The sequence below is a fragment of the Pristiophorus japonicus genome, chromosome 11 (assembly GCF_044704955.1).
Source record: "Pristiophorus japonicus isolate sPriJap1 chromosome 11, sPriJap1.hap1, whole genome shotgun sequence".
In the NCBI taxonomy this organism is placed as follows: Eukaryota; Metazoa; Chordata; class Chondrichthyes; family Pristiophoridae; genus Pristiophorus; species Pristiophorus japonicus.
Window position 1 is genome coordinate 95303458 of NC_091987.1, and position 11380 is coordinate 95314837.

The window sequence follows — 11380 nt, forward strand, 5'->3', positions numbered from 1 at the left end:
CTTACCCGCCACCTGGCGGAGAAACAGAAAAAGATGATAAATCAAATGATTACATCAGGTTGGAAACCCCATGACTCGCCGGAAGAACAGCGAGAGTGGTGGAAACAGGAAAGGAAAGATAAAGACGAAAAAGCCTTGGTCCTGATCCTCCATGCCCATGTAATACTGACAGGAAAAGTAAACCAATATATAAAAAATAAACGAGAGCAGGTGAAGGTCATGTCCGGACGGACTGTCTTGCCAACCCGAACAAAGGGCGCAGACGCATCACCTAGTGAGGAGGACATTGATTGGGGACTCCCAGACGAGGGGCCGGAGGGGAATGATCGGGGTGAAGGATATGCCCTGCCCCCTTCATATGCCCCGACGTACCCAGCCAAATTAGCCCCGATAAAACTAGAGTACATACCAGGGATCCCAGCGCGGCGCCCCAGACAAGGAGGACCGGGACGGGCCGCTCGACCAGCGCAAGTAAAAATGACATACATATCCTTATCTCCCGGGGATACAATGCAGCTACTCGACAAATTACCCGTCCTGGTATCCCGAAGTAGCAATGCAGTTTTCTGGCAAAAAATTAAAGAAAGGCGCATTTGCCACCAACTCCACAGCCGGGACATAGCGGGATTAGTTCGGACCAAGATGCCCGAAAACTACTGGGCACGGTTACCCGCAGCTTATAGGGACGGAGTTTGGTGTGAGGACCTGTCCACTGACCAGCAACAGCAGGAAACAGATATAGCAGCATTTAAAATAGAAGTTACAACAGCTTTAGGACAGGTCCCCGTGAATTGGAATTCGATAGTAGGAGTAACCCAAAAGGAAGGCGAAGGAGCACAGGAATATGGAACTAGGAAATTTGAAGCCCTCTTAGCACATAGTGGAGTACCAAATGTAGATAGGCAGAACCCGGCTTTCATACAGTTGTATAAAGACCGGTTAAGCCCCGCACATCAAATCATACAGAAAACAGGGCTAGTGGCATTTAATGATTATGACGATCTGGAAAACTGGGCCACTGCGGTAGATAATCAGCAGAAATCTAAAGTTGCAGCCAACACTACAGGAACCTGTGTAGCAGCTACCACAAAGACACCGGAAGTGTGTTTTAATTGCAAAAGACCGGGACACCGCCGTGCGGAGTGCCGTGTAAAATACAAAGTCCCACCGCGAGAGATTCGCAAAAAGTGCCGGAACTGTAGTAAAATGAGACATGAGATGAAGGATTGTTGGGCAAAGGGAGGCGGACGGGAGGGACAGGGACCCTACCCGGTACGGAAAAAGGAACTGTGATCTGACGAGAAAACGGTGGACGCTAGTAAACTGGGGAACCAGCAGCTCAGCTGTTGGACATTATACAGCAGCTAACCCGGCAACAGACGCGGCCCCAATGAATCGCATCGGCCCCCGGCCAGGGACTCGACCCTCGTATGTGGGTCAACGTATCGTTAGGGGGCCGGCGGTGCGACATGTGAATAAGTACGGGTGCATCGGTGTCGCTGACCGACCTTGACCTGCCCACAACTCGATGATCAATTATTGTACAGGGAGTGGGAGGAAACCAAACCGTTGCATATCAGAGTGAATGTCAATTACTAGAAGTAGGCGGCATTATGTTACTGGTACAATTCTGGGTATGTCCAAACCCGGAGGGTACCATATTAGGAATAGATTTGTTGAATGAGTTAGGCACGATAGTAGACGCCCGAAATAAACAAGTAAATTGGACGGCGAGAAAGGGACATAAAGACAAAATCACCGGAAAATGATTCCCGGTGAAGAATGTAGCCACCTTACGTATAGCTGCTAAGTTAACCAGGGACTGGACTAAAGATGGGATGTTAGAATCAATATGTCAAGCTCTGCCTGATATCTGGGCGAAAGACAAACAGGACTGCGGACTTATTAATATATTACCAGAAAAGATTATAGCGCCAACTCACCCTCCTCACAAGCAGTACCCGATTAAACCTGAAGCCATATGGGCCACTGAGATCATCATAAGAGACCTGGTAGAACAAGGTATATTAAAACAAGCAGTATCGGTCACGAACTCCCCAATGTGGCCAGTGAAAAAGCCCGATGATAGCTACCGATTAACCATAGACTATACTGCCCTGAATAAAGTGACCCCCAAAGAACACCCAATCATAGCCAGTCCGGCCACGATCTTTAACGGCCTGAGTCCGGAACTCAAGGTCTTTACCGTCCTAGACATTGCTAATGGATTCTGGTCAATCCCATTGGATCCCGAGTCCCAGGAAAAGTTCGCTTTCGCTTCCCAGGGCAAGCAGTATACATGGACTCGACTCCCTCAAGGATTCCACAACAGCCCAAACATTTTCCATCGAGCCATGAGTAGGTACCTTAAAGAATGCAATCTAACACCGTACAACAGTACGATCCTACAATACGTGGACGACATTCTCATAGCCTCGTCAAATGACCGAGAGCATCTGGGTGCCCTAACAGCGACATTGAGGTTAGGGAAGGCAGAATTTAAGATAAATCAGGGGAAAGCACAAATTGGACAGACTAAAGCACGATACTTGGGGCACGACATTAGTCAAGGAACCAAGACTCTCCCGGCAGATCGAAAAATGCCGATTGCCGACATGCCTCGACCCACCACGGTGCAGGCCGTACAGCGGGTGATGGGGCTGTTCAACTACTGTAGGAGTTTCATTTCCCAGTTCGCAATGATTGCAGAACCCATTCAGCGTTTAGTCCAAGGGCGGAAAACCCGGAACAGATCAGGTAGAATGGGGAGTGGAACAGGAAGAAGCCTATGAACAGTTGTCAGCCCCTGCTCTAAAGTTACCAGACATGTCCAAACCATTCCACGTGTATTACAACCTGGACGGGGGCTTTTACAGTGCAATAGTGACCCAAGAAAAGGGGGGTGCAATGAGACCTGTAGCGTACTACTCCACCCAGGAGTCTCCGGTAGTAAAGGGACTCCATCGATGCGTAGCTGCCCTCGATTGTGCAGCCTGGGCTGCAAGAGTATGTGAGCCCATGACAATGTCCAGACAGTTGGTTATACACACTAAGCATTCTCTAGTGGAATTGCTGAACAGCGGAAGGTTAAAAACGGTGTCAGATGCCTGACGGGCTACTTGGGAAGCGGTATTGATACCCAAAGATCAGTCAGTGCGCATAATAAGGGACGTAGGGTTTAACCCAGCCGAAGGAATGGTGACTGAAGGTGAGCCCCACCAGTGTCAGATAGAGATGGATCAGGGAGAGGAAGGAGAAACAGCTGATGAACCCCTGACCAACCTCGACCTGACCTTTTACGTCGATGGATCCCATCGGTACATCAACGGACAGTTTTGAACTGGATGGGCTGTGGTAGACCAAGACAGGACCACACTCATGCGAGGAGACTTGGAAGAGACAGTATCAGCTCAGGTAGCCGAACTTGTGGCACTAACAGAAGCCCTGAGACTAGCGGAGGGAAAGCGCGTGCACATCTTCACGGATAGTTGATACACGTTTGGGGTGGTTCACGACTATATGACAGCCTGGAATAGATGGGGATATATAACATCGGGAGGGGGACATATTAAACACGAGAATGTACTCCGAGAACTAGTAAAAGCCGTCAAGTATCCTCTCACAGCGGCTGTAATAAAAATTAAGGCTCACCAGATGATCGAAAGCAAAGAGCAACGGGGAAACATGCTAGCAGATTAAGCAGCCTAAAGCGCTGCGGAAGAGGCTGAGCCTCAAACTATCTCAGTAGCCGCGATAGGGCCGGAGGAACTAAATATTCAGAAGGTGCAGGAGGAAAGTAGCCCGGAAGAACAATCCAAGTGGGAACAAAAAGGGGCGGTAAAGGGGGGAGACGGTGTATGGAGAAAGGGAAGACAGGTAGTGGCCCCACCATCAATCCAGGCCGAGCTACTCAAATTATACCATGAACCGGACCATGCCGGGAGGGATCGGACATTAAGTCGATTAATAAAGGACTGGTGGTGGGCGGGAATAGGACGAGATGTAGCGAAGCATTGCCAGCGATGCCTGATATGCGCACAACATAACCCCGGAAAACCTATAAAGGTTAAATTGGGACTTCAGCCACGTCCTAAAGGACTGTGGGAAAATTTACAGATTGATTTCACCAGACAGTTGCCCAACAGCAGGGGGAAGAAATATTGTTTGGTGATTATCGATCAGTTCACCAGATGGGTGGAGGCATTCCCCACTCGGGATTGTGGGGCCACCACTGTGGCCCGTATTCTTGCCTTTGACATAATCCCACGCTGAGGGGTACCCCTTCAGATTGATTCTGACCAAGACACACACTTTACAGGACAGGTCATGAAACGGGCGTGCGGATTATTAGGGATTCGGCAACAGTTCCATATCCCCTATCACCCCCAAAGTTCGGGAATGGTGGAACACATGAATCGTACTCTTAAGACAGCAATTGCTAAGACAATAGCTGAGACAGGACAGGAAAGGGATGGGTGGACATTCTACCCTGTATATTAATGAGGCTTAGGACCACCCCAAATCGATCGATGTGTCTGACCCCTTTTGAGCTAATGACCGGTAGAGCCATGAAACTGCCGGAGAATGTAATACTGGGAGGGGAAGATATGGGGCCTTTACGAGATCGCATTAAACAATATGTTAAACAATTAGATTCACAGTTAAAAGAATTGCGACAGGAGGTGAGGGACCAGCAGACCATACGAGATCTAGAGAGCCAAGACCAGGGCATGACCGAACCTCACCTGCCACGGGTAGGGGACAAAGTCCTGGTACAAGTCACCCCTGAACGCACGGGATTTGCCCCAAGGTGGATGGGGCCTTATAACATAATCTTAACTAGTGACACATGCGCATGTATTGATATGAAAGGAAAGGACCAGTGGAAGCACTGGTCCCAGTTGAAGAGATATAACTAAAACCATGTCGGACCCCAAGATAGTACCCCTCAGGGAGACCACCTGGTATGCTGCTAAATACCAGGAGTGGCAAAACACATTAAAGGATGGAATGTTTGCAGGCATAATGGTGGCCCTAATATTGGCAGGAGTATGGATGGTATTTAGATGGGTTACTGAGCAAGCTCGAGCTCGACCTGCATTAGTACAGGACTGATGACCATACAGACAAGGACAGGTAGTGATAGTGATAGAGATGGTGCGGCTATAAAAAGTATGGATAACCTAATCTTCATCTCTAATTTTACAGAGCACCTTCGGCGCGAGCAAATCAGTACCTAATACCTGGTGATGACCAGGCTATCTGTTTAAAGTTTTCAGATAAACCACCCACCGAGGTGGAATCACAGTGGCTACTTCAGCTCTGCAGCATGATACTAGGGATCTCGACACTCATACAAGCGTCAGATAACTCGGATGGACTACGAGGGTTGCAGAAAATGCAGGAAAGACACACTTACCCGAACTATGGGATCTTGTTTAATTTAACTGATGGGATATGCATCCCAGCAGCCAAAGACTGGAGAAAGGACAGAACTTATTTTAATGTTTGGCTGCAGGTACACTCGAGCAAGGACACAGTTTGCGAACACTGCTCCACTGATACCAGGGTCAATTGTATCAGAAGAGCGGAGGCCCAGGGACCCGATAAGTGTACTTTCGGGATAATTTGCACGCCCCCTGTTAAGTCCCAACTGTTGGGCACGTACGGAAAGGGGGTGCGGGTGTGTGGCTATTATGAGGAGGTAGGGGCAACCGCTGTATCTTTATACCTATGTTTTTCACCACCTCCGACATTGCGCCCCATGTCGACCTCCACCTCGCCCGAAATCTTACCATGACCCTCAACCACAACGGGACCGCAAAACGGGATTGTATTACTTAACGAAGGTGAACTATTATATGATAATGTTAAGCATGAAATTGTGCCAGTTCTGATCAATATTTCAGGCATACAAATACCGGAATATTATACAGAACAGGCAAGGAAGATGTATGTGTATTAAGTAAGGTTGTAATGCAGCAGGCTGCCGATGCCATGGGCGCCAGTAGGTTCCGAGGACAAGAGCGGGTGCATAGAAATAAGAGAGGAATAGTTAATGATGCTGCTACCGGTTTTAATACCGGAACCTCCATAGTAAATTCACTGGATATACAAGGGCTGAATGAAAAGGTGGAACAACTTAAAGGGGTGATGAGGGAACTACTAGAGCAGGCAGAGCCAAATTAGAAAGACCAAACCGACCTTGGAAGGGAAGGCATGGAGATACAGCTAGATGGAATTTCAATAATCGAGACACATGCCAAAACAATTAATTGCCTAATTGACAGCGAAAAGGAAGATGCCGGAAAGCTCCGACAAGGGCAACTCTGTCACGCTTATGGTTATAGGATGGTGGGACGGATACGACACAACCTCGATCAGATCCAAAGGTGGGAGGTACCAGACTGGATATACAGCTCACATCAAAAATCCACGGACGCATTTTATTGGAACACCCTAAGGACAAGAAAACTAAATGGGATCGTTCTATACATTTTAAATGAACATTTTTGGCCAAGTAAAATCCTCAGACCAGGCAGGTTGGGAAACGTGTGGGTGGATACAGACATTGTGGAGTCTGGCTCACAAGCGAGACAGAGGCACTGGCCAATGGGGGAAAAGTGCATTCTGGCAGGCCAATCAGGGGTCGAGTCGGGCCTGAGGCGGGGAAATCCTCAACCAATGGGGACTACCCGGCCCAGTTTGAAAATATGACTCACCCCTAATCAAATTATGAATGTGGACCATTATCTACCTAATCAATATGGACAGTGGACAATAGTCCGGAGATCACTGCGGTGATTGAGTCCCAGGACTGTTACAATGGACTAGCAGATGTTGAGGCACCATTGTGCACGGAAACAATACCCCTGTCCTCACACCTACCTGTACCTGTGACATCTTCTGATTACATTGTGGAGTCTGGCTCACAAGCGAGACAGAGGCACTGGCCAATGGGGGAAACGTGCATTCTGGCAGGCCAATCAGGGGTCGAGTCAGGCCTGAAGCGGGGAAATCCTCAACCAATGGGGACTACCCGGCCCAGTTTGAAAATATGACTCACCCCGAATCAAATTATGAACATCTTCTGATTAAACATTCAAAGCTATCTCCCCGCCCAAACTTACACAATTGGGTACAAATATAGGACCTAGAGAACCACTGGGAGAACAGAGAGGAAGCCGCTGGAGCAGTGAGGAAGGAGAGAAGCCGCTGAAGCAGTAGGAGAAGGAGTCGAGAAGCAGTAGCAGTCACAGACCGACAGACACTGAGAGAGAACGGAGACGGACTGTTACCGGCTGGGAAACCTACCATCGAACGGGCCCTGGACTCGACTTGTGTGCAGAATATACAACCCAACTACCGAGAGGCCCAACATCGTCTCAAGAAGCCGAGCCGCACACCGAACAACGCTCCGAGGCCAACCTGCTGAAGAACCAGAGACCGAAGTAACTGGGAGAGGCAACATTCACTCCAGCTACCCCGTAAACCAACCATCCTAAGGCTAAAAAAATAATTGTCAAAAAGGGATCGTAAGTATTATCCTGGGGTTTTCTTTTCCCAACTGTCAGCCTAGGTCAGTCAGGTAAAAAGTGGGTGGGGGTGGTGTTAGTACTGTCTTGTAAAGGTAAAATTGTGTAAGGTTTTCGTTGTGTCCGTTTCTTCTCATAGATTTTCATAGTTTATAAGTGTGTGTCAGATATGTGTTTTGATGAAGTTTGACCTTGTTGGAAACTTACCATGGTTAATAAATTGGACTTACCCATTTTTTTTTTGTTCCAAGGACCACTTGTCTCCGAGTGTTTTGTTTTCCCTTGTGGAAGCTCATAATCCACCAAAATTCTGAGCTTAGAACCTGATAGGGGTGCTCGGGCGCTTCGCAACCGCCAGTTTAGTGGTCAGCAAGCCATAAGCTGCTGGACCATCCCCCAGAAGGGACAGAGAGGCCCAATACACCAACAGCCACCAAAGGCCCCCCGTAATTGGGCAGAGCAAAAACCCCCTACACTCAGCTAGCCAAGCTGAAGGGGACACTGGATAACTGCACTCCAAAGGGACTAACCAGAGTATACCCAGCGATCCCAAACTGCCAAATGGGTAAAGCTGCTAGAGTGGGCATTGTCTTGATGATCCCTATAGTCACACGAGACTCGGGTCCATTTCCCTTTTACCAACTGGAAAAAAGCGGGGTCGTATGCGACAATGCCTCCCTCCGTTACTACTTAACTGCAGACTCCGCTATCAGTAGAGATAACACGCTATATGGCGTCTCCCTGACCGGGTGCAAACAGAGGGGTGAGATCACGGTGTGCCCCTGCCCAGTGGGACAGGGAGAATTAGACGAGTGTGGTTTTAATCGAACCGATGGATGCGTTCTGGAAATAGTACCGGTCCCTACACATTTTGTCCAGGCTGGGTACGGAGGCAGAAAGAGATACTGTGTCTCCACCACGGAACGCTCATATCAGTATAACGGCTTGCAATGCCAGATCCCGCAACCAAACTTCTGTTTTACACCCCTACGACCCATTATCATAGGGCAAGCCCGCATTACCCAAGTTAGACGGCGAGGTACCGAAATCATTAACATTACCGATCAGCTCCATGATCACCTGCAGGACTATGATGAGCCAGAACAGGCTCCGATCCCCCATTTAGCAGAAGTGTTAAGGGAACTAAGACTCAGAGTCGGCCAGTCTGTCAAACTCTACCGTCAACTACGGACAAAGATTGAGATACTGAAGAGCTGCAGGATGAGAGTTGGTGGAGGAGGGTTTGGAACTGGGGGATGAATGTCAACATCCACCCCTGAATTCGAATTAAATCACATATACTGGTCGGAATACAGCTAGTCCGAGCCTTAACATGGGGTGTCATGGCTTGCCGGTCCTGCAGATATTATGCACAACAACGGAGGTTTAGCAGCAAAGCTCAGATAAGCAAGGAAGTCTGTGTGACAGGCGAAAGGGGCGATTCGAACTATATCAATTTGATCTAAACAACTGAGATTCCTGAAATCGCGTGACTGGCCAGCATGTTGAAGCAGGAAGTACCAGGTGACATAAAAACATAAATAATATAATATAAATTAGTTTCGGTTTCAGGGGGTTAGAACTAGCCCCTTTAACGAAAGGGGGGATTGTTGGAAAGTGTTTCCATAGAGCAAAGGCACCAGTGGCATAATGTTAGAATTAAATATGTGTGTGTAAAATGGTGGCAGGATATGTATGAAGATGGCTGCCAGTGATTCAGCAAAGCATTAAGGGAGTGCAGCTAGCAGAATTGACTACATTCCTAGTTACTGAGAACTGCCGTTCCTTACACAGGAATACACAGAAAAGATGAGCTCAGCAGATGTCTCTGATGAACAGGCTTCCAGGCCCCAGACAAGATGTCCCGGTAGAATGGTAGAACAATAGTACTCCTGTAACAGATTTGAGATAAGGAAACTACCCAAAGACAGCACCCAAGGACAGTAAGATAAGGGGAGTCTGGACAATGTCACAAGACCATGAGTAACCCTTAGCAACACATGAGGCGATCACGCAGCCACCTGATGTTTAGAGACCAATTCTACTGGTCTAATTGAATCTACATATAATCTATAATCAATATGATTGGATATATCCAGCCGAAATGGGCTGATGTAACTGTAGTAAACTGTTGTAAAACGTATAAATATCCATGAAATCCTTTTTCAGTGGAGAGAGGTGCCTGGATGAACCAGTGGCTTCATCTCCCCGCTGGCGTAATAAACCGTTTTGAAGTATGGAACTGACCCAGAGTGACAAGTGATTCTTCCAGAGAACATTCGCGCTAACAACACCAAACAAATTTCTCAGCACACAAGTGCTAGCAATGTTCATAAATTAACTGGAACTGTGTTTGCGAGCAGAAATGTACAGGGCAGAAACCACGAGTCTGCAACTGCCAGCAGGCCTCAGGTGACCCAGATGACTCAGAGTCTGCAACAAAGGATGAATGCAAGGCAATTCACACCTTGTTGGCGTTGTGGAGGCTTCCATTCAGCCTATTCATGCCGCTTCAAAGGATATGTTTGCAAGAGCTGTAGAAATATGGAGCACCTCCAATGAGCTTGCAGACGAGCTGCAAGCTCTGCAAAACCTGCTAACCACCACGTGGCAGAGGAAGATTGGTCCATGGTGAATCAAAGCAATTTCGAGCCTCAGAGAGAGGAGGCAGATGCTGAAGTACATGGGGTGCACACATTTTTGAATGGCTTACCCGTAACCATGGAACTGGACACTGGCGCTAGCCAATCCATCATGAGTAAAAAGATGTTTGAGAGACTGTGGTGCAAAAGGCACTCAGACCAGCCCTGAGCCCCATCCACACGAAACTGAGAATGTACACCAAAGAGTCCATCACTATCCTTGGCAGCGCCATGGTCAAGGTCACCTATGAGGGCACGGTGCACGAACTGCCACTCTGGATTGTCCCGGGCGATGGCCCCACACTGCTTGGAAGGAGCTGCCTGGGCAAAATCCGCTGGAACTGGGATGACATCCGAGCGCTATCACATGTCGATGAGGCCTCATGTACCCAGGTTCTTAACAAATTTCCTTCCCTTTTTGAGCCAGGCATTGGAAACTTTTCTGGGGCGAAGGTGCGGATCCACTTGGTCCCAGAGGCATGACCTATTCACCACAAGGCGCGAGCGGTACCTCACATGATGAGGGAGAGAATGGAAATCGAGCTGGACAGGCTGCAACGCGAGGGCATCATCTCCCCAGTGGAATTCAGCGAGTGGGCCAGCCCAATTGTTCCAGTCCTCAAAAGTGATGGCACGGTCAGGATTTGCGGCGATTATAAAGTAACTATTAATCGTTTCTCGCTACAAGACCAATACCTGCTATCTAAGGCAGACGACCTATTTGCGACGCTGGCAGGAGGCAAGACGTTCACCAAGCTCGACCTGACTTCGGTCTACATGACGCAGGAGCTGGAGGAGTCTTCAAAGGGCCTCACCTGCATCAACACGCACAAGGGACTGTTCATCTACAACAGATGCCTGTTTGGAATTCGGTCGGCTGCAGCGATCTTCCAGAGAAACATGGAGAGCCTACTCAAATCAGTGCCATGCACGGTGGTTTTTCAGAACAGCATATTGGTCACCGTCGAGCACCTACAAAACCTGGAGGAGGTCCTTAAGCGACTGGATCGCATAGGACTGCGGCTGAAGAGGTCGAAATGCGTCTTCTTGGCAACAGAAGTAGAGTTTTTGGGGAGAAAGATCGCAGCAGATGGCATTTGGCCGACAGACGCCAAGACAGAGGCTATCAGGAACGCGCCCAGGACACAGAATGTCACGGAACTGCGGTCGTTCCTGGGACTCCTCAACTATTTTGGTAACTTC